The sequence below is a fragment of the Neopsephotus bourkii genome, unplaced genomic scaffold (genome assembly GCF_033783945.1).
Source record: "Neopsephotus bourkii isolate Nb327-2 ecotype Australia unplaced genomic scaffold, CSIRO-AGI_Nbou_v1 NB_1820, whole genome shotgun sequence".
Lineage (NCBI taxonomy): Eukaryota > Metazoa > Chordata > Aves > Psittaciformes > Psittacidae > Neopsephotus > Neopsephotus bourkii.
In genome coordinates this window covers 3796716-3820959 of record NW_026902293.1, presented here as the reverse complement: position 1 = coordinate 3820959, position 24244 = coordinate 3796716, and the positions used below count along the sequence as shown (strand labels likewise).

The following is a 24244-nucleotide window of genomic DNA, read 5'->3' as shown; positions in this document are numbered from 1 at the left end:
CATAATTCTCAAAAAGAAACCCAGTACAAAGCAGTTATTAACTGTGCAAATGTTTTTCTAAATATGGTACTCACATATCCATACATGAAGACATGAATAAACTCTTAACTGTTCCACCACTGCTTCAAGCACCAAAGGTTTTTATACAGAGCGGCACTGTAGCGTGTCACATACTATGATAAAACAGAGAGACCTCAGTACTAAACAATTAAGTAATATACTACAGTACGGTTTTTCACATTGGAAGCCAAGAAAAAGAAAAGTCAAAGTGATGGTTCCCATGATAATGACAGCTTGATTGTAATACTGGTTTATACTGTGTATTTGAACAAATGCATCAATTTACAATTGATGGGGAATTGTAACTGAAGGACACAGTCACATACTTTGTCTCACTCAGATATATCAGTGGCATTCAAAACAAATTTCCATACCTCTTGTACAACTTGGTAAGGCGACTGGTTTGCTGCCAAGAAGAAAACAGGCATATAATGCATATAAACTATATTTATCAAACAACTTCTCCAAAGTTACGGTGAAGCACACAGGGCAGTGCTGCGGCACTTGCCTAGATTATGGACTACTGCAACACCCAGCAAATTACATTACATCCATGTAATTTGTCCAGATTTGTCCATGTCATATCTGACTTGACCGTACCATGACTCATGGCTACTACTAATGAAATCCATTAAATATATTTAAGCTTCACATTCCTAAGAAGGCAACAGCAACAAAAACGCACTACTGCAGTGTTTACTTTTAAAGAAAAAAAAATGCATAAAATGAGGAAGCTTGGTAAGAGAAACTGAAGAAAATGAGGCAGTTGGACAAAATGTTTGCAGACAACGGACAAAATTACTATACTGAAAATGCAGAGAGTTGGGGAAAAAAAATCATCACAGTTAAGCCACAAGCTGGTAGCCTATCTAAGAACATTTTTCATGAACAGGGAAATAAAGCAGACAAAAAGAGCTACCAAGTAAAGTGGCAAACTTTACTCAGTATGTTTGTATGTAAAAAGGTATGTTTGTAAAGGGGCAAAGTAGTAAGAGGTCCTTTCATGAATGCCAGGTACAATGCCTGCCAGAAAATCCACTGAGCCAACATATAACCAAGTTAAATACTCCAGGAAAATAAAGTTTGCTGCATCTACTGTAATTGAAGAAGCTAAGGAAGGCTTTCATCTTTTTTTATCACATGAAGCCTCAGAGGTAGTTTTGATCAAACCAAAGCAAACAGTAGGAAGTTACCAAAACAAGATTGTATTCACCAAAGAGTTCTGAAAAGCTGAAGCATAAAATAGCCTATCTACTGTATCACATAATACTTGGTATCAAACAGGGCTTTTATGTCAGTAGTGCAACAGTTTTAAAAGGTGGTCACACTTCTGGACTGTCAAGAACTACAGACCAGCAAGTCTCAGCAAGGCCAGTAAGTAGAAGACACCAGAAACAACGTCCATGAGCACATTAGCCAAGTACAGGCTATGGAAAGCGACACTAACGCTTTCCCATAGAAAACTCCCACCTTACTAATACAGGAGAATTCTCTGCAGCAATTGGCAAGTGGTCAAAGCCTGAGCTAACCTGGATGACCAAACACATGTCAGCTGCTGAACAAAGGTCTCCCACCAGCAGTTCACAGAGGAACGTCTTCACATGGATAAGTGACTGGCTCAAAACAGGCAAAAAAAAAAAAAGTTATGAAACATCACCTTACTTTTCCGGACCCGTGATGTTCAGCATGCACATAAAACATCCAGGAACAGGTGGTGAGCCTTGAAGTGAGTTTGCTGATAATACTAACTTCATTTCTGTTAAAAATGAAAATCGACTACGCAGGAAGCAGCCAATCTTCACTGGACCCAGCGAAGGTGTAATAAAATACAGATGAGAGTCAGTGTAGGTAAATAGAAAGCAACGCACCTGAGAAACTACAACCCAGCTGGTTTACATACGATTTACTGAGCTTTGACCCAATTACCTCATTGTCAAGGAAGAAATCTGGGGGCTAGAACAGAGATCCAGGGAGACAAGATTTGTCAGAAGAATAAAGAGAACGCTAAACATATTTAAGAAAAACCAAACCAAACACAGAATTGTACAAGAGCTGCAAAAGTCTATCAGGTACCTGTATTTTGCTTCAGTGCCAGTATTTGCTCTGCTCACCTCCACTTCAAGAATCAAATTACTGAAGGACCAAAGGGGAAGGTAACAGGCATCGGAACACCCTTCAGAATCTTCAGCCTTGAAAGGGGACAACCAGGGATTGAATAAGAGAGTCTATGAAATCAAGAGCAGCAGGGAGCAGCTAAGTAGTGAACCATTGTTCCCTTTTTCTTTTAACAAGGAAACTAGAGAACATCAAACAAAACTAGCAGCTGGTAGGTTCAAAATAAAACAAATAAAAGGAAGCAGTTCTTCATACAATGTGTACTTAAGCTGCAAAACTCATTGCCACGGTCTCAATGGAAGCCAAGAGTTTACACAGACCAAGGGAAGACCTATATGAATTCATGCAAGAAAAATTCATCAAGTGTTACCTATCACTTTTTCCAAGGTAATTCTGAGCTGCAGTTTTGGAGGCTAAGGGGCTCGCTCTGTTTCTGGATAGCCTCCACCACAGTCACTGTGAAATAGGATTCTGGATGAGACAGACCTCTGGTCTCAACTGGCAGAGCTATTCTCTGGTACCAAAAAAACGAGATCATATTCGTAACATGGTTTTAATAGCTCTTGACAAATATTCTACTTCGATAATGCACAATTTCCAGCATACCATTTCACCTCCCTTTCATGAGGAAAAAATAAAGCTATTTCAGTCCATATTAACAGTGGAGATAAGCATATTAACAGAAACACAGAGGCAACAGCAACCCTGACAATACTAAACACTGCAGCACAAACAGTACTTCTCTGGATGCTACTCTGTACCTGCAGCAGTTAAGTTCGGTTTGGGAAAAACTCGGGACAAAGCTGTGTTATATACTGAAATCTTAGGAATACTGAACTTGTATTAAAAGCTTTTTTTACATTTGAATGAGAAAGAATTAAAACAAAGTGGTGAAAAATTAAAACATTCATACTCTGATTTAAACAGCAGTTGTAACAGATAATATCAGCGCAAAGCACTGGCCTGAAGCTTTACTACTGTTATAAAAAGGTACTTAAAATAACTACAACATATTTAGGTTAAGCACTTAAAGGAATTACTGGGAGGCTGAATTCAATCCTCAGCTCCAATCCACAAGTCTCTGTGCAACATCTTAGCTGCCAAAAACAAACCACCTCTATTACCTGTGAAGTGGGGACCATGCCCATCTCCTAAATTAAGGACACATATTTTCCCCCCAACAAATACAGGAGAGACAACAACTACTGTTGTAAGCAATGGAAGAACTCTGCCTCTTTGCACCTTCCAGCCTACTCCTGCTTCCTCCAACATAGGAAAGGTGCTGCTGCAACTCCACACTGAGCACAGCCCAGGCCTGAAGACAGCAGCATATGCCCAGTGCAGAACAGGTCGCCTTCTAAACCCCTGTCAGACACAAGGCAGCACAAGTCAATGGTTTACTTTCAAGGACTCATAATGATCAAAGTTTTCAGAGGTACAGTAAAAATCCCCATAAGCCCCAGATCACACCCAACAAATTACAAACCCTTGCTTGGAACCACACAGTTCTTCAAAGAGATTGGCTGGCTGCAGTTTCATTTAGTCAAGTTAAATACTTGACTTGAGATGGAAAGAAAACCTCACAGAAAACCTGAGTCAAAATGGCTAATAGCATAGCATAGAATAGAAGGTACACCATCTAAACTCCTAAACTTAAGCTCAATATAATAATCACAGACTATCTGACAGAGCTTATTCAGGAAACCGTGCAGGACAAGGGGGAAGCTTACAGTCCCTAAGATCAGTACACAAAATATAATTGTTACTCCCGAGAAGAACATTTAAAGGAAGATGATGTAAATTCTGAAAACAGCAGGCTATTCACACACACACTCTGAACACTTAAAACTGATTTTCTGAAGCGCTAAATATCAGACCAACTCTGCTTTTAAGGACAAACAGCATTTATGTACTTCATGAGATCAGTAGCAGGACAAAACTAACGCTTGGTAAAGAACCAAGATCATCTGGTGAGAGTTGCTACGTAAACAGCAGCCATTACACATCCCAATATGGCAGACCTCAGAACACATCATTATGAACCTGGTATACCAGTCTGGAGTAGCACTCAGGTTCCTAGCTTCCAATATCTGCTTTGGCCACTAGCCTTGGAAAGAAGAAAAACCATCCAAACGCTCAGAGATGCCTCCACTAAACAGGTATTTTGTCTTCTATCACTTCCATGCATAATTGAGACAAAAAGCTTCAGATTCACTCACTGAAGATGAATGTACTTTTTCTTACGGTGCAGCAGAACTACGTGCTCAAAACTCCTCCTGACTTTTCAGCAAGCCCTGTTCTGTTACACAGAGCATACATGCACAACAGTCAGCACCAGCAAGTGGGAAAATACTCCTGCTGCTCCTATTCTATCCCCCTCCCTCCTTTTTCTTTTGAGGCAACTGTTTCTCAGCTCCCCTTAAGCCCTTCCTGTAGCAATGCCCACCACTCCAGACACCTCCAAATTTAATCCACTGGAATAAGAAGCCTTTAAATTAAGGTGTTATAAGGTCATACAGCAAGCAAGATGATCGGATTAAAGAGGAAGTGGAGTTAAGTTAATACTGAGTCACTATTTTAAGTTCTGTGTTCAAGACAACAGCATGATAGCCTTTCAAGTGCAAACCAGTTGTCAAGCAGGATGGCCAAGAACTTTCCTATTACGAAAAGAAGTTTTAGTTCTTTTTTAAATCTGAACATGAAATGCAGGACAAAAATTCATCAGACAGACAAGATCTGGTCTCAGAGACAGATGTTCTACAGCTGTGCTTTGGGCTTCCCAAGGCCCATTAGAGCAAGCACATACAATTCCTAGTGTAAACAAACTGCTTTTAGTAACTACAGTATTCGCTCTGAACACACACAGTGTTAGTTAGGGCCACCACTCCTTGTGCAGTTTTCACTAAGACCAGCCTGCAATATCCTTGGTGCCTACAGACAGAATTTTGCAAGTCCCCTCTCCTGCTCATCCCACCACTTCACGTAGCTGCCAAAAGGGAATATTTTAGATGTAAAACATGCAGAGCGGAATCTAGATGGTACTCCGCATTGTTGTTTTGGGGGGGTTTGATAGCTATGACAAGTGTTTAACTTCCATTAAGGCACACGGAGTTGCCCAAGTCTTGAGAAAAACAGGAAGGAAAGCAAGAGATTCCACTCTTCCACCTGCTAAGAAGTGCCCTCCTGTCACACTGCAGGCAGTTTACATAAGTGATCTTACAGAATAGCCAGGGCTCTTCAGAAAGCCAGCAGTTCCCCATGCCATGCTCCTGCTATGCTCAAGAGCGTCACCTCCAGAAAGCAGGTAGCTTGAGCAGAAGCTACAGTCAGAATCCCTGGTTTTCTGTAAGGTGCTCATTCCTCTGCCAAGCCACGACGCAGTGTAAACTGCCCAGTTCTCTCTGGAGAACAGCAGAGGCTGGTATCACAGGAGTAACGAAGCAGCCTATTATTTTACTTACAACACAATTTTTTCCTCAGTTTTAAATAAGAGTGTGTTCGTTTTGGCATGAGAAAGCTTTAGACTACGACAGGAGGTGACAGCCTCAGCCACCTCCTATAACCAAGAGCTCTCACACCCTCTGAAACTAACAGGAATAATGTAGATACTTGGGATACAATTCTGGGTAACTGAACCCACTGCATTAAACATTGATATGATAAAATTTGAGACAAATTGACTCGGAAAGCTGATGAATCTAATGGAGGACCTCAAGCTTGCCAAGAAAAGAATCACACACCGCAAGAGCAATGTACTTTGCTGCGAATAAATTGTTTTAGAGATTAAATACTTTTCATTTGAAATATCAGACAAGCCATTTATATGTCAGTAAATCTTAAGACTTTTGTTCTCGTACCTCAAGAGGAAAACTGATTTCTGGGCAGCGAGTTATTAATTTTAACAAACTGTTTATCGTGTGCGATCCACACCATCACCAGAATAAACAAATTTTAATATCAGTTTGAACTGAGGCCAGCACATTCTTCTTGTGGTGTCCTTTGCTTCACAGATGATTACTCTATTTCTATTTCTCCCACGAAGGTTCCCTGGCAACTGATCCAATCCACTTGCTCACTGCCACCAAAATGAAAAGATGAAAAGGGCTTGCTGCTCTCCAAGCCACCAGCCCCCCTCGTCCTTAGCACCAGCTCTGGTGTTCATCAGATCCTTTTATGAGCCGGTTTGATTCATTACAACCGCAAAATGCTCTCCATTTTACAGAGTTATTTTTCTGCCATTTTAGTGAACTAAAGTGGTTCACAGAAGGACCTGACAAGCACTGCTGCTATAACAAAGTAGCAGAGCCATGTGGTTGGGAGGAAGGGTGCAGGGGGACAAAGGCAGAGAGGAAACTTCTCCTTTCATAACAATGTCCGGTTAAATTAGCTCACTGTGTTTTTCAAGCCGTACCCTGACTTATAAATGATTAGATGGGCCACAAGATGACATTCAATAGCTTTCAGCTATCTGCAGAGCTACAAAATATTTATTGTACCAAAAAAAAAATTACATGTATTCTTATACACATTTAAGTATAAAACTCCAGCAGGAAGAAAGAGAAGTTCTTAAAAACACAACACATTTACATTAAAACACAACAGCAAGATAAGGATAACTCAACTGGAAGAGGAGGGTAAAGAAAGCTTGGAAGATTTCTTCCTAGCTTCCTTTTTTTTTTTTTTCCCCACCAATCTCAATAAGCATTATGATGGAGAAAAGCTACAAGTACTTTCAATAAGCTGAAACAGGCAAGCACTTTGTCCTTCCTCCTGAAATTGGCATGAATAGCCAAGTAAAGCTATCAAGGAATAACATGCCTCAGAGAAAGAACACAGAGGGAGGCAGCCAAGTCAACGGGCTGCAAGGTGTTGTACCACAGGGAAGTGACTATGTGCTCCAGGTGCCCAGTTCCCAGGTTTTCTGCCCAGTGAGCTCTCCATGGATAGCTCTTCCTTGCTCTGTGATGGACCGCCTACTGTGGACATGCCATTTCACCCAAGAAGTAGGATGTGAACCTCTATCAAATACATCTCTCCCACAGCCAAACTGCATTCACAACAGTAGCAAACAGGACAGCTCAGCTGCTGGAGTCCTCACCTTGCTATTCAAAGCTCACAGCCTCCATGGAGGCACCTCAAAACAGAAACTACTCACTTCACTATGCACTGAAGAGAAAAAACACCCTGCCCGACACCACCACCATTGTTACACCATATCAAACTAGACAAGGGGTGTTTCAGCCTGACTCTTACCAGCTGCCTGCCAAAAATCCTTATGTTGGACAGCCACAGAGACTACACTACAGATCTGTGACTGCCATACAGAGCCACAAAGGAAGACTCCAAAAGACCCCAGAAGCCCCACCGGGGAATGAGATCAGGCACGCAGCCTGCGTCCCAGCTGGCTCTGTAATACCTGCCTCCAAGGGCCCCTACTAGTCCAATTTCTCCCACAGTAAGAATCCACATTGCCCAACCATAGCCACAGTGCACAGTCCAGTTGTGCTGCTAATCATGCAGCTGTCTCAGCAGGGGAATCACACACCGACAAGCCGAAGGGTGACCAACCTTCATCTAGAGAGGCAGGGAAAGGCAGGCGCTCTGGTTTCCTCTCTTTTGGGGGAGAAGGCAAGGAAAGAGGAATGGTGGTGGAAAGAGAGAAATAGATCAAGGAGATTAACCTTTTGAGTAACTGCATAAGGGAAATTTCTCATGAGGAGCACTGGAAGAAATTCCTTTCAACTGCCACTTCTTTTGTAGCCAAGGTTTTCTTTTTTAACACCCCAAAATTAAGTAGTCATTAGGCTGGGCAGAGGGAAGCAGGGGCCAAGGCATTAGCTTATTTCCTTGAGAACTAGCCATTCCAGAGCTCAGTCACCTTAACCACAGCGTTTCTCTAAATCTAACCATGACAAGTGAAAAGGCACACAAAAAAATCCCCCTTTCCATCTGTCTTTTCAGTTTCAGTGCAACATCTAACACACATGACTTCTAAGACTGCCTCCTACAACAATTATCAGACCCAAGCTGGAAAGCACATTTCTGTTCTAGCACTGCCTTTAACGAGCAGATTCTTCCAACAGCCATGCCATTTCTACGGAACAACCCCTTCCTTCTGCATGGCTGCCACAATGTTCAGATCCTGCTCAAATACTAAAGTATGATCACCGAGAGTCACTTCAGTGAGGCAAGGTGGCCTGGGCCGGGGACTACTGCAGAACTGTAGTGAAGGAGAGATGCAGGTGGAACAGATGTGATTTTCTTGCAATAAGCTCTTTTAAAGTTACAACAGAATTAAAGCAAGTAACTGCCTTCACTTACTGCTGTACAGAAAAAAGACAATGTACCTTTGCAGAGATCAAGAGAGAAGGAGGGGGCTAGTGAAGCTGAAGCCTGCTTATTCACTTCCCCCCAGTGAAAGAATGATGATCAAACTAAGGATGAATAAGGCTGTACCCCATTCACAGAGCTGAGTGAATGCAAAGCACAGCAGACACCTCGTAACACTACTGATAAATAAACTGAATTACTTAGCAGGTCTCTGCCAGACTTACCTCCCGAGGCAGTCCAGAGACCCCTATTTAACTCGCTTTCTGAATGATTCCTTCCTAAATCAAGAGAGATACTAAACTGCTCACTATAAACTCTCCGTTTAATTCTTCACGGTTCAAACAACTCCAGGCAAGAATTACACTCTTAGCAAGAGTCCCCTCACTGAAGTTTAAAGGAACCTCCGAACTCACATAAGCAATGGCTGCAGTGACACAGGGCATTCACTTAAGCCATCCTGACAAGACCACACTACCCTGTGAAGCCTGCAGGATTCTCCCAGCAATCCACAATGTACTCTAAGTACCTCTCAAACCAAGAACCAGAGATGAGGACCTGCCTGCTTTCTGCCTTGCAATAAGCCACCAGCAAGCACCTACTCTAGTCCAACAGCAGTGCAAACCAAAGCACATCCTCCAAAAGCCACAGGACTCACCTACATATATGCCAGAAAGCTGAGTCAAAATTTATATTACATACATATACATATTCTTAGATCTCATTTCAAGCTAATAACCACAGTTACGGTTGTTCAGGTTATTTCTGATCCCACATGAACACACCATGCACATTTAAATATAGAACTAAAAGCAGCAAGTTACCCAAGATGCCAGATTCCTGGACTTCAGCTGTGCTCTCCTACCCAGGAACAGGTAAGATTCTGAAACATTTGTTACACCCTAAATGACTAATTAAGATGCATCCTTGAAATTTACCAGTCTCTCACCTACGTGCAATTTTATCTCAGTCTTATCAGAGCTATTTTTGAACATCTGTTAGCCTCATCATTACCTTCCTTTCTTCAATCCTTCTGTCAAGCACTTAGAACAAAGTCAGACATCTCCTTTCTGGTTCTCCTGTCTTCAAATCACAGGAATACCGAACTGTTACTTTCTGCAGTCCAGACGAACACGCACTTTCCTGTAAGACGTTTTACCAACTAACATTTCAGCTTTGGATTTCAATCTCAATGAATCCTCTTTGCAGCAGGGAATATCTTCTTTTAATAAGTTATCATCAGCTTGGGACTTCCCACTAGCTCACCCAGGTTTAACTGAACTTCTCTCTTTCTCTCACGTAAGGGCTTGTAAAAGCCCTACCCCAATGCTTTCTATGACAAAAACTTCTGCTCATTTTGTCCTGTCACTGATCTCTAAACCTCTAAAATCCCAACTTTCAGTTAAGGCTCAGTTAGTTTTCCCCTGAACTCTCTCTCAAAGAATGACCGGTATTCCATTGCACCTAAAGACTACCCGTTTAACAAATCCTGTTTACCCTGTAAATAAATCCACAGGCTTCCTATTTTAAGATCCAGGACAAAAGTGCCTTTATTAAAGTCCTCCTTGGGCTTGCTCCAGGTTCTGATCTGCTTTACCCCTGGTCACACAGCCGTTGGTCTCCAAACCTGCCCTACACAACCCCCCACAGAAGCTCCTCCCCACACCCCAAATTCCCCTGTTTGGCAAGGGATATCCCTCAGTGGTTATCCCCCATTCCACACAAAGTGTGACAGGACCAGACTGGACCAGGACCAGGACCCCCACTCACAAATACTGCACACACAGAGCAAGAGAAACTAGAGCTGTGTTTCTGTATCAGCACCCAAGCACCCCCAGCTCTGGCTCTCCGCTGCTGAACATCCCCATGCCAGGCAGCTCCCAGGGTCTGACGTGAGACTCCATCAGGCTTCAGCGTAGCCAGCCAGCTCTTCCCACACCAACAAAAGCATCCTCCACACTTTGGGTAGGAAGCGGTATTACTGGGAGTGGAAACGTGTGTTTATTTTGCAACATGTTCTAATTATCCAAGACTGGCAAGAAAATGCAACTCCACTGAGCAAACAAGAGAGCGATGTAAATTGGAAAGAAGACTGAAAACACAATAGGGAAGGCACAAGATGAAGAGGAATAAAAATCTACGGGAAAGCTGGAGGGGGTGGGGGAAACAGGGACAGGGCTGGAAAGAGGAATAGAAAGAAGTAGGTGGTTTAGGTTTCAGAGCAGGACTGGTTCTGCTGCATTAGAAGGAATCGTACTTTCTACATCTGATGTACACCTCCACAGAATGGTTTAAGAAGTGATGCTTGCTTTGTAGATAGAAGTCAAAATAAACCATGAGTATGCCACTTCCTTTCAAAAAATCACCGAGAAGAAATTTTAAAGCCAGCTACCTGTTGGAGTTCCAGCAGTGAACAGACAGTTCAACGGAATGGCTTAAAAAGCAGCTCAAGAACATCAAAACTAAAGTGCTTCCAAAACTACACAGCACTGGAATCTCCACACGCCAGCTACACCCAGGCAGGTAAGTTGCTGCACTGGTCACCATGATCACCAGCCCATATTTAAATGAGGCCCGAGCAGCAACATCTCTGGGATCAGGACTGCACACATGAGACTTAACTTCCCTCTCAGGACCATTAGAAGGAGGAGACATTTTGGCTGCGATGGCTTTTTCAGACAAATGATTCTCCGAGTTATTTATTCCCCACCATTCCCCTCAAGGCCCTCCCATCACAGCAACTGTCTGTGTCAGGGCAAGGCTGGACGCAGCTCCCATGGAAGCCAAGCAAAACCACACCCAAAATAGCTATATAGGTCACTCCAGAGCAGAGCAAGCCCTACACCATGACAGCAAGGGCTTCAGGTTAGTTCCTATACACCAATAAGCTTTCAAAGTCATGTGTTACTCTGCTAATACAGTGGCTTACTGGATAATTAGCATTCTACTGAATTGCAACTTCTAAATGAAAATGATTAAATTAAGTAAGAAAACCTTCCTCAATTAAGTAGAAACCGCTACTGAGCGGCATCCATGAAACAAGAGAACCCAACAGCACAAAAATCCTTGGGTTTGACTTGACTTCTCCTAGGCGCGTGTCTACATCCTTGAGAAGTCACAATGTTGGAAGCAAAGAGCTCATCAGCTTTTGCATACTTCAGAATATCTGAAGAGCTTTGTTGTCACATTCAGGTGCTTGGAGTGTGTCATTTAGGTCACAGCCTCCTTCTTCATTGCTTCATGCCTTCCAACCTCATTTTCCAACTGTGCAACCGCCATGTGGCATGTCCACCAGCACTGATCCCAGGTAAGATATGAATCACTAAAAGTTACAGTTAGATGCTGCAGGCGGAAAGGAATCAAGAGGAAAACTCTTCCATCAGGTGTCATTATCCTGAATTCTATTAAGAACACGGAATGTTTCTTCATATTGTACCTCACTCCTTCCTCTGAAAGGGCTCTAAAAATAAATTACACGCGGAGTTTCCCTTTGCCTTTTTATCGCTGCCAAAATACAGGCACTATTTGAGACCTTCTTCCATTAAAATCCAGTGGGTTTTGTGCAAACAAGCTACTCACAGAAAAATAAATGATGATAAACGATGAAGTTAATGATGAAGCTAAACAGATGCAGTGAATTTATACAGCAACTTTTCTGTTGGAAAAGTGAAATCTAAAGCCTCACCTACACCGAAAAGGCTCATTTGTAAAGGAGACAGTTTAATTATTTACTAAAATCTGCAGTTTTCTCATGTACAGGGAACATGAAAGTATCACCCATGTTACAGGCATCAGTTAATCAGCTCATAAATCTGAGCACTTAGTGATCTGTGCATAGCAGACAAGTACAAAAGGGTTTGGAAGTCAGGATATGAGGGAACTGGGGGGGGAAGGAGGACGTTCAGGCATACACCGCTCGTCATGCAGTTGCCTGTGTCGTCGCTAGCCACACGGGTTTATTGGAATAACACTGGATTCACAAGAACAGACACCAACAAGCAGGCTCTAAATGCTCCCTCCTGTGAAAACTAATGTTAAAATACAATGAATGTGAAATAAGGGCTGGAGTCAAATACATGCTGCCCTGAGTCCTCTGCCTTATTTCCACCCCTTCTGGTTACCTTTTTCCTCCTCCTCCCACCTCAACAACCCTGATGCATCATGCCATGTGCTGAACACAAAACAAAAACCCCAGCAGCCCACTGCTACAGGATGCCACGGCAAACCACAGAGAGTCTCACTGCGAGATTTCAGCAGCTCTTTGAAAACCTTCAAAGTTCCCATTACTCAGATCCTCCACCTATACAGAAAACCATGCCTGAGTCCGACTGTTAAGGCGTTTAAGGCCGTGCCATATTCTCACACTGCAGATTCCGCTCCAGCCAAGGGCCTAGGCCAGGGCATGGGGCACAGACACAGCCTCCCCTTGATGCCGGGGCAGGACAGTACCACCCGTGCCAAGCCTGGACCCAGCGATATATCCCCTTCTTCAGCACTCCACCATCAGTGTGTTTCACCTCTACTCACAAATAACTCATTTTACATCTTATGAAGTCCTAACACTACCTGAACGTTAATGGGAAACACCGTGAATGCTTATCAAAAGCTCTTCAGTGCAAAGCCAGCAAGTAACTTGCATGGAAAAAGCTACACTCCGGTTAGCTGACCCCTCTAGGAAGCCTTTACAGTGCTCCTTCCACCTAACCCTTCAGGTTTCCACATTAACCGAATTCAGACAAAAATGGTTACAACTCAAATCTACCACCCATGCACAGAGTTTTGATTGCAACAGGGAGAGTATTCCGCTAAACCTCATTTTGACTGCCATTTCTACAGCACTACGTCCTCAGAAATAGCTATTTTTTCCTCGAAAGGACTGAGCGATCTTTACCTACAACTAAGACTTTCCCTGATTACTGAAACAGCAATAAAATCGTTTGGGGTTTTGAATCTGAGGAAGTTTTTTCCTGCTGTTTAATTAACAAAACCAGGATGCACAAGGAATAACAGAAATATCATTACATTGTTAAATATTCAGCAAGATATTTGGTCAAATATGATTACCCAATTAGTACCAGTGAATCACTAATTCGGTTAACCTTGCAATCACAAGCATTTAACACTCATCCAAGAGCCTGTTCTGCAGCTTTCACAATGATCTTTACGTAGTTCTTGTTTTAAAAAAGCTCAAGAGAGGCTGGGAATAAGCAGTCTGGGCTGATGGAAAAGCAGCACATGGGGTGTGTGAATCTGTGGCATTTTCCTATACTGTGGCAGGGGATATTCTGATTTATAAAACTGTTTCAAACTTTAGATGATTGCTCACACAAGAAATAACTACTCTTCCCCAGCAGTTGTGGTTTTCTCCTAGTGAACAGCACACTGTCAACAGGATCACTGCGAAACCCCGAGCATATTCACACCAAACCAGAAGAAACAAGCAGTGTTCCCGCTTCCAGTAGCCGGAGACAGGAGCAGCCCATTCCGACTGCTCCGATCACCTGTTACCAGCCTCAGAAACAAATGGTTAATTTTCCCTGGCACTGCTGCCTCATTTTAAAAGGCATTACTTGATTTTCTGCGCCGCTGTTAAAAAGGCAGAGCTCTCGCAAAGGAAGAAGCCCTCCCTAACTATCTCCTCACCGTTAAGTTTGTCAGCAGCCAGCCCTGCCGTCCAGAATGGGGTTACTCAGAGCAACGCGATTTGTGCCCTTTCCTTCTTTTTCTTTCTCTTTAATTAGTAAAAGTGTGTGAAACTTTGAGGCTAGAAACTAGAGAGTTCCCAAGTTCCTCTCTTAGCAGCGAACAGCAGTGAAAAAGGAGAGTTCTGCAAACGTGCCCCAAGCATCCAGCTACATTTAGCTTTCAGCCTTTTTATTATCACTGTCAATGAATGGGCCCCAGTCAAATTAAAGCTGCCATTTTAGGTTAAAGACTAGAGAGCCTCTGTTGTGCAACAGCGAGACAAAAACACTCCAAGCGACAGATGCAGCGCTCTCGTCGGGAAACGATGGGTTTCAACTTTTATAACAAAAAATTATAACGGTGATAGCGATAATTACTGATCATGCTTTTTAATATGAATTATATATTGATACTCACACATTACCGCAAACTAACGGGGTTTATAATTGGGGTAAACCAGCTACCCATGCTGCTAAGGTCATAGTCATTAAGATTTTTTTGCCGTCGTTAGAATGGATGATCTGTGAGGAAACGAACAGAAACATTTTTTGTTCAACTTGCTTGTTTGCATCTCCGCCAGCCCCGTGTGCCACGGGAGAGAAGGGAAGGGGGGGGGGGAAGAAACAAATCACAAACACAAGGCAAACACATTTCTCCCGAAAGCCATCTTCCAGGATAAACACAGCTCGCGATCGGCTGTGATGAAAGTAAAACCGAGGCGCACATCGACACAGAAACAAACTTATCGCATCGGGGGATTCAGATATTCCCCGGGTCAAAACCCGCGGAAGGCCAAAGGGGATGAGCATGGGGGGCGGGGGGGAGGGAAGAGGAAAAAAAGGGGGAAACAAAAAAAAAAAAGCGTCTTGCAAATGGAGAAACCTCCGTTTCCCGTAGTTGGGAGCACGCTCAGCCCTTTCCCAAACGAAAACAAAGGCGGAAAGTGGGTAAGTGCGGGCGAGTTGCGCGGGGCGCCGGGCGGCCGCGGGGATGGGCAGGGAACTCCCGGGCACCGCGACTTTCCTTTTGTCCATTGTCTGTTTAAAAAACAACTACTTTCAACCCGGCCGTGAGCGGGGTGCCGGGGCCAGCGCAGGAAACCGGCTCCATTCCCAGCGCCAGCCCCGCCGCCACCCCCTAACACCCCCCTCACAGCACCCGGCACCCACCCGCCGGGGCAGGGCCGCACCAGGGGGGCTCCCCGGGGCGTTGCGGGGGGTGAATGAAACCGCGTCCCCCGGTTTAACGCTACCGGTATAAACGACGGCAACGTAATGATGATGGCTGCTCATTGCCTGCAGCGCCTTCTCCCTGAGACTCACTCGATACCCTGCCCCCCTCCCCCCGCCACCGCACACACACACACACACACACACACACACACACACACACACTCACGCGCGCACACGCACTCTCACGCGCTGCCCGCTCCCCGCACGCACCGCCGGCCCCGCTCCCTCCACCCCGCTCTGACCGCTTGGCCTCAAACCACCTTTTTCCGCTCACCCTCAAAATGGCCCGGAACGGGGCTGCGGGGGGGGGGGGAGTGAAGGGAAACACGGAGGGGGTGTGCGGGGGAAGAGGGCAGCGCCCCGGCCCCGACCCCATGTGCGCGGCCGCGGCCCCGCGGAGCTGGGTGCCCGACGGGGTGAAGCCCCTATTATGCGGCGTCCGCCGTCGCCGCTCCGGCTGCCCTCGGTACCGTTCGCCCTGCGCGTCCCCTCCCTCCCCTTTCCCCTTTCTTCTCCGGCCGCCGGAGAGCCCCCCCCCCTCTTCCCGGTGCAGCCGGGGCAGGACGATTCCCCCGCTGCACGCACCGGCGGCCGGAGCGGCACCTCGTGCTCCCGCCTCCCTCCTCCTCCTCCTTCTCCTCCTCTCTCCCCGCCCGCCTTCCTGCCGCCCGCCGCCACCCACCGCCCGGCCTCCGCCGGGGGTGCCCCCGCTGCGGCCCGGCCCCGGCCCCCATGACCCATGTGCCGGCGCGGAGCGGGGTGCGCGGCGGCGGCGGGCGGGGCTGCGCCGGGTCGAGCCGGGCCGGGCCGGGCCGGGCCGTGCGCGGCGGGGAAGCGCCCTCACTTTGTTAGCGCTTGTTGTGCCGCCGCGGCCGCCGGGAGCCGTCAGCGTGGTCAGCGGGGGAAGCGCTCCCGCCGCCACCCCGGCCGGCGCCGGGCCCCGCCGCGCCGCTCCCATCAACTTTTACCGGATTTACAGTCACCCTCCAAACTTGCGGAACGGACCGGGGGGGAAGGGGGGGGGGAGAGAAGAGGGAGAAGGGAAGCGAAGGGGAAGGGGCGCCGCCGCTCCGGCTCCCCACTCCCCGGTGCCCTCCCCTCCCCCGAGGCGAGGCAGGCGGCCGGCCGGCCGCAGCACAACAAAAAGCCATTTACACCCGGGGAAGTGCCCCGCTGAGACACACCACCCCCCCGCCCCGCCTCGCCCGGGGCCGCGGCCGGGCGCAACATCTACCCCACCACCACCACCACCACCACCACCACCACCCCGTGGCAGCGAGCACCCTGCTCCGCGCCGCTCCTCTCCGCCGAGGACGAAACCTGCCGCCGGTCCCCGGCTCCATGGCCGGCGGCCGCCCTCCCTCCCTTCTTCCTTCCCTCCCTTCCTCCCTCCGCGCCCAGCGAGGTGCGGGATCACTCACCGGGCCGGTGCGTGGCCGTCGGGGACCGGTGTCCCCCGCTCGCTCCCTCGCTGCCCTCCGCTGAGGGGCCGGGGAGGAGGAGGGGACACGCTCCGGAGTTGGTGCCGCCGGCCGGGGGGGGGGCGAGGCGGGGTGCGGGTCTCGCACACACACACACACGCGCACACACACACAGACGCACGGAGTTGCTCGATCGCACCGGGGCTGGGCTAAGAGGGGAGGAGGGGGATCCCTGACCGGGGCGGGCGGGCGGAGGAGGGGTGGAAGGGAGGGGAGGGAGAGAGGAAGGGTCAGCGCGGGTCTCGGGTAGTTTCGGGGTCTCCGCCGGGTCCCGGCTCCGCTTCGCTCCTTTGTGTAATTTCACTCGATTCAAGTTTAATCCGATAGTTCCCGAGCGAGCGAGCGCGCCTGCCGGAGCCGAGCCGAGCGCGACACCAGCCAGGCGGCTGCCGCCCGCCCTGCCACCGCCTCCCGCCTTCCCCCTCCCTCCGCCGCCACAAGGCGCGCCCCCGACACCGCCCCCTCCCCGGGGGCGAGCGCCGAGCGCGCCCCGCCCCCCCGCTACGTCACCGCCCCGCCCGGCATAATTTATGCAAGCGGGGGGGGGGAAGAGCGAAAGAAAAAGAGAGGAAAAAAGAGGAAAAAAAGCCCCAAAACGCACCCGCGCGGGAGGGGGAGGGGCGAGGGGGGTCACTAACCTCCGCGCCAGCACCGCCAGCGCCCCGGCGGGTGAGGAAGCGCTGCCGACGCGGAGCACGGCGCCTTCCGCGCGCCGCCGCGCCTGACGGTGACCGGGTGGGGGGGGCACACAGGAGGACACGCACACAGAGTCCCGCGGGGTCAGCGCCGGGCCCACCCTGGGGAACTCCCGGTGAAGCGCGGTGGTGGCGGGGGGGGGAGGGGGGTGTCACCGCCGCGCTTCCAACTTCCCAAACGCGGCGGAGAAGTGGAACCGAGGGAGCTCCGGGCGGCTGCCCGGCCCCCCGCGGCCTGCCCCGCACCCGCTGCCCCCGGCAGCGCAGGGCACGGCCACCGCGCCCCCACACGCCCGCGCCTCGCCGCCGGGGCAGGCGGGGCGGGACAAGGGCAGGATCGCTCCAGTCCGCGATGTGGGGTGGACTTTGTCCCGAGCGGGTCGGGTTCGCAAAGGGAAGCGGCCATTAAGTGCTGACCGCCCGCGGCAGCAGCCCTGTGTGTGTTTGTGTGTGTGTGTCCCGCCGCACCGGGACCAGGACCAGGAGGGCTGCCGAGTCCAAGTGCCTTCGCGTTTGTCAGCTGTGCGTTCAGATCCGCGATACAAACCGAAACAAACTCATTCCGTCAGTAAAGCAGGCAAATCCCACCAAAAAAAAGTGATTACCAGTAGCACTCTTCAACAGTCTTCCCTGCATCACTCTGGAAACTGAATCAGCATCTTGAAAGAATAAAGGGATTAAAATGTAAACCCAGCATTAAGATGCTTCATGTTACAGGAATTCTCAGCAAGTCGTTTGACGAGATAAGTTTTTACTATCACTGTCTGTAGCAAGTTGGGGAAGGAAAACCAAACTCCTGTAGTGCTGAGCAGAGCACCCTCCTGCTCCCCCTGCTCCTTTATAGGGCCATTGCTGCACCCACACTCATACCCATAAAATGAGAAAGAGAGATGGCATCCTCATAAGATCTCTCACAGTCCTTCCTCTGTGCTCTCTTCACACGCACTGAGTAAGCCAGGAGCTGGATGTGGACAAGGTGGGTGCCAAAAGCTCCTCTGGGTTCTTGGGTCATCAGCTGTCATCAATCCAGGCATCCATGTTGGTGTATAAGGGCCACTACAGCCCAAATCATGTTTTGGGTTTCTCCAGAGGAAGCCTGGGACTCTCCCACATCATGTCATGCACATCCGGCCTACTCAACCCCTCCTAGGTTTCAGGGGAAAGCACCTCTTCGGGAGAAGAGGCGGTTTGCAGTGGGAGAGGCCATGAAGCAGCAAGGGGCCGGCAGCTGGGGAGGTGACACCATCCCCTGCTTCCTGCTGAAAAACATGTTGGAAAGCCGACAGCACATGGTGGCACGGCAGAATGCGCTCCCTGTTCTTCACCATGGCCTTCCATAAAGTTAAAAATAGCAAGTGGAAATAGTGTTTAAAAGAAAACCAACACCAAAGCAGCACATGCCCCGAGTGCATCTTCACCAAATTTGCTTGGTTTACAATGGTTCTGTTTTTAATGTGCATTTTCCTACTTCATGAAAAAAGAAAGAAAACAGCAATCCCCCAAAACCCAACCCTGCCCAGAGGCAGGGATCCTCCCATAGTACTAAATGTAATCAGTTTCTATTCTCTTTCCCAGGGTGTTGACAGACCAGAGAGTAAACAGCCCAGAAACACTTCCCCGCAAGCCTGGTTTTCTGTGTGCATCATTTATCTGCGCCCCTCACCCAGCAGCCAAGTGCCCTGGTGTAGTGTAAGCTCGCTCCAAACCCCCCTTGCTTTCAAAGACATAACTTCTCCAAGCTTTAGGGGCAAGAGAAACTCATTCTGAGACCAACTGCCAGCAGGTCGCTGCTGCTCCCTCTAGAACTTGTTTCAGTTTCTTGTTGAGCAGAAATCAGGTTGCAAAGCTTCCAAGCATGAAAAAAGTGTTTGAAGAACATTGTGGCGACAGGGTGAGACAACCAAAGAAATGCAGCATTTCTTGAAAAAAGAAGTATTTTAGCCTGGCACCAGCAACGAGGGGGGACCCATGTGGGTACTTAGGTATTTGCTCTAAGGGAATAAAACTGCGCCAGTCTCTTGCTGAAGGCACAGAACCAGCTCCTAGGGTCCCATAAATCATCCTCAGGCCGCAGCCTATGAAATCAGCTGGTTCACTACTCGCGTAATAAAAACGTGAAGGGAGTCTCCCAGCGTTTTCCAACATGAGAAGAAACAGAATCTGCAAACGGCACTTTCACAGCATGGGGAGAATTACAGCCGCTCTCCAGCTCCTGGGTAGCAGGAGGACACGGAGCGTAAGGAAGAGCGTGGCCAGGGTGGGATGTGGAGCAGGAGCAGCACATGTTCACATACACACACTCGACGGCCATACCAGCCACGGATGAAACACATCATTGTGTGGCTGCTATGAAGGAAAAAGTTTTGAAACCTTAACTCGTGCTTCAGCCAGTCCCCAAGGAGAAAGCTGTAACTCCCCAAGTTATCAACAGGCGCTTCGCAGCTCTGTAGGAGAGAGGAAACAGCAACACGGCAGTCTTCATGATTCACATTATTGGTAACAGTTCATTAAAATATCCAAGAGATGACAGGGATGAAAATTCACTTGTAGCTACCCAAGCCTTTGTGTGCTGTTGCGACAGAGTACTCCATCTGATGCAGGCAGCCATTTGGCTAGCAGATTAGGAAGAATTTGCATTAACGGCTGAGAATTTCAACAGCAGTTGCAGAGCAAAGGCATGTGTGCGAACCGAGCCCAGCAAAGTGCCAGCTTTACCTAACTAGGTGAACTTTCAAGGTGGGGATAGTTTGTGTAAAGCTGATAGGAAGTACAGCACAGAGATTACCGAGCAGCACTTACATCTGTTATAAAACATCAGTATTACAAAATGCAAACGATGTAGTATCACATGGAAATACAAAGGGGGGTTATTTATTCAGCAGACTTTGAAGAACCAGCATGTGTTTTAACAGGCGGGTATAGTGAAATGTGATCTTAAGGTCTAGACATCGTCACTTTGGAGACACCGAGTCCCCATGCAAGCCATGTGCCCTAAGACCTTCAGGCCACAAGGCCCCAGCAGTCCATGCCTTTCCGACAACCTGGTCCAGGTATTCAGCTTGTTTGAGAGCTGATAATGCTGAGGGCTATACACAGAGAGCTCAGAGCAACCCATCCTGCTTGAGGAAAGCTCTGTTAAATACATCTGCTTCCTCACCTGCTCGATCCAAACCCTGCTTCAGTTCCGACAGGAAGTACTTGTGCCTGTGCCATATACTCCAGCTGGCTTCTTCCAGAGGGCTTTTGGCTTTGATGAAGGAGCTTGCAGCTCCCAAGGAAATTCTGTACAGATGTACCCAAACCTCAACAACTTCTAATCTCTCAGCCTTTTACTTCTTTTTGTGCAAAGAGAGATGTGAAACTGCACCAGGAGCCCAAGCTTGCACTTGGAGTAGCTGTGCTCTGAGCGCTTCAGGCTTGGTATTCAGGATGCCATTTCGCAGCCTCAGATGAGCTAAGGCATCATGCTTTGTCCCATGATTGGTGGGAAGCAGCCCTGAAATCCCACAACCCTGACACACACTCACGTTTTATTAATCTCTGAACACTGCTGCAGCCAAATGAAGAGAAAAAAAACCAAATGGTTTCTTTTTCTTTCACAAGTGAAAGTTTTACTCAAAGCTTCTCAAAAATTAGGCAGCAGTGGAAGCACAGGAGACTGGGGGGGGTGCAGTGGCCAAAAGGGCACTGACAATAACCGTGTGCCATACACTAAAGAAAAACAGTATTCCTTTCTCAGAAGAAATCACTTTTTCAGAGCACAGCATGCTAAAATACGGACAGCATGTGGATTTTGGTTAGTTCCAGGAAGCAGCAGACTCGTATCAGGGTGAAAAACCTTAACGATTTCAGCTGGAAAGCTAAAAGCAGTAGAAATACAAGTGCTGCAAGGAGCCACCCTGTGGCACCAGCAAGCTAAGAGAACGGAGGGCAAGCCAGGGTAAGACACTTGTGTGGGGAGTTGTGTTGTGGGTTTTCGTTTTGAAACTCACACCAGACAGAGTGACAAAAGCTGGAACTGCCCCAAACAGACACTTATGTGGCAGGGAGCTCCTTAATGGAGGAACTGAACTAGAAAAGCAGAGGGGCAGCAAGCCCCATCAGCTCGTGCCCACGCACCACTCACCTGCCAGGCCTCACAGGGGCAAAGCTGTCAGAGGGACATCAGCCTTCCCCACTGCCTCATCCTTGGCAACACAACAACAGCAGCAAGAATTAATACCACTCCCAGTACTATTCCTTTCTGTGGAAGTTTTCTGACACAGTAACCTCCCTCAGAACAAGGATAACAACATATTCGTCTCTCAAGGCTAATTTTAGGACCTAACCAAAGACTTTAAGGGGGGAACAGGTGGAAAAGGCTCCTGAGACAGCACATCATGACTGTGTGGGCACACACAGAGCTGTGGGCAGGCGCCCCAAACCCGCACTTTCCCCTTCGAGTCTCCTGGAGCTGCTGCCTGGGTACTGCCAGTTCCCAGTGCTGATCTGGACTGCTGGAAGGCAGCACTTGCTGCAGTGCCAGCGGCACAGAGGTGGTAAACAACTCGCTCTCATTCCCAGACTCGCTGCTTAGATTACTGAAGTACAAGGGATTGCATAGCTTTCCACCTATACTCCGATTTAACAGCCCAGTGACTGACTGCTCTCCTCAGCCACCAGTTCCCATTACTGCTGGATATGAGACACTTGGTTAGACGGGCTGCCTCTTTAATGGGAAATACCAGTGAGCTCCTATAAAAACGGAGTAACACCACAGGACTGACCTACTCCACAACATCCGCACTCATGAGGACGTTCACTTTCGGACCATGACATGAACTGACAGGCTCACAGTTGGTTTTGTTTTCACCATGCAGAAGCAGTGTTAAGGAGTCCCGTTTCCATCTTTGATGGCTCAGTAGAACATACCTCTTCTTATATGGAGAGACACAGCTATCGCAGCACTGGCAATTTCTGACCTTTGTCCTTAATAAATGGAAGGCACTGACTGTATCTAAGAATGAAGTCACACACCCGACGGAACTGTCAGCTGACATAAAAATACAGCAACTCATCTGCTTAGCAACACAAGCTGCCACCAACATCACTTCCTTCTTAAACACAAAGTTCAGTTCACAGGCTCCACCCTGACTCAGAGCTGCCTGTAAAATTGGATCTGACTCGCCGCCAAGAGGTCAGGTCTCCTCCTCGCTTGCTCTGAGCCGGACTTTCCACAGCAGCTATATTTCACTGGAACTTCCTAATGCACAGCCCGGGGGAGGCAGGCCGGCAGGCAGGGAGGGAGGGAGGGAAGGAAGGAGGCAGGGAGGTAAGCACCGCTGCAGTCACCGAGTTCACCTGCCAACGCTGACTTTCATGTTTCTGTTCAGCTGTCCTTCAAGACAGATTTGTCAGAGCAGGTGCTGAATAACTTGTTCCTTCTGTGGACTGGGGAGCAACAGGGACCTGTCACGGTTACTTCCTGGGTTTGCACACGCAAGAAGCACCCATGTGCGACGTTCCCAGCTATACCTACACATGCTGTTGTTACTTGGGAGGTCATTTAAAACCCGTGGCCAAACACACATTTATCATATCATTGAAAAGTACTAATAAATTTATTATTCTACTTATGTTCACCAAGAAAAAGTGCATTTACAATTGTTTCTTCAGACTGTCACACTACAAATGCAGTAAGGAACACCTTAAATATGTTCAGTTTTATCACTTTTCCATGTATTTTTTTGTAAGTGCTTCATAAAATTGCAAGTCAACAATTAAAAAAAAACCCACATTTATTTATATAGTTAAGTTAGCTGTGGTTTCTGAGATTCCTTTTCTACTCTGAAGGAGGATCAACTAATAGGATGATACCACTTTTTCATTAAACTCAGGTCCACTCCCCTCCCTGCTTGGTAAACTTCTATGAAGAAGACTGAGAGGGATCTGAGGAGACCATCTGGTCCCCCCCTGGCCACACGCAGATGGGATAAAGTAGCCCCAGACAATCCCCAACAGATGTTTGTCTAACCTGTTCTTAGAAACCCTCCATGAAGCAGATACTCAAACTTCCTAAGTAGCTTGTTCTGGTATTTCACTGTAACGATTTAAAAGTTATTGCTGTTGCATCTCTCCCTCCTCTCCTAATACCCAACTTAAATCATCCTCCCACCCGCCTAACAGCTAGTCTGAGACATTTTCCCTCTGTACAGATCTCGTATTTCCCACAGCATTCAAAAAGTTGCTCAAACCTCCCTAACCTTTTACACATTGGAAAATGTATGCAATTCCCCTCTAATAATTCAACATCCTCCCTCCCTTTACCATTTCCTTTTATATTTTACAGCTCTTATTTTATCTCGCCTTGTCCTGTGCTTAGATCTTCAGCACAGAACATGAAACCAAAGGCAATGCTGCAGTTGAAGCCTCACCGGCACTTACTGGAGTCATCCTCACATCTTTCTCTATGACTTACATATGCCACCTATTGATAAATCCTAAGAGAGCATTGCATTTTGCAAAAGCATTACATTGTTCATTGCTATTTTGTTAGCGATTGTCTACAAACTCCCTCTAACCATCTACCTTGGTTTATCCAAGAAACTGGTTATTGTTTTCATTTCTGCATGTTTTTACTTTTCCAAAAGGGCATGTGTGGAAAATTTGG

At 47.6% G+C, this 24244-nt stretch overlaps 1 protein-coding gene across 6 annotated transcripts in view; it reads right to left on the bottom strand.

Annotated features, from left to right (window-relative positions):
- Window positions 1-17896, bottom strand: part of CHD7 (chromodomain helicase DNA binding protein 7) — a 136049-nt gene extending 118153 nt beyond the window's left edge. For 2 of the 6 annotated variants that reach the window (XM_061342813.1, XM_061342816.1), the window contains exons 1-2: window positions 16841-17308; window positions 14605-14708 (exon numbers count right to left, since the gene is read on the bottom strand). The gene's annotated coding sequence lies outside the window, so the exon portion shown is untranslated. Of the gene's footprint in view, window positions 1-14604; window positions 14709-16840; window positions 17311-17538 lie in introns of those variants that run through there. The other 4 variants (XM_061342815.1, XM_061342818.1, XM_061342817.1 and 1 more) reach the window with 4 other exon arrangements.
- Window positions 17897-24244: the final 6348 nt, after the last annotated feature.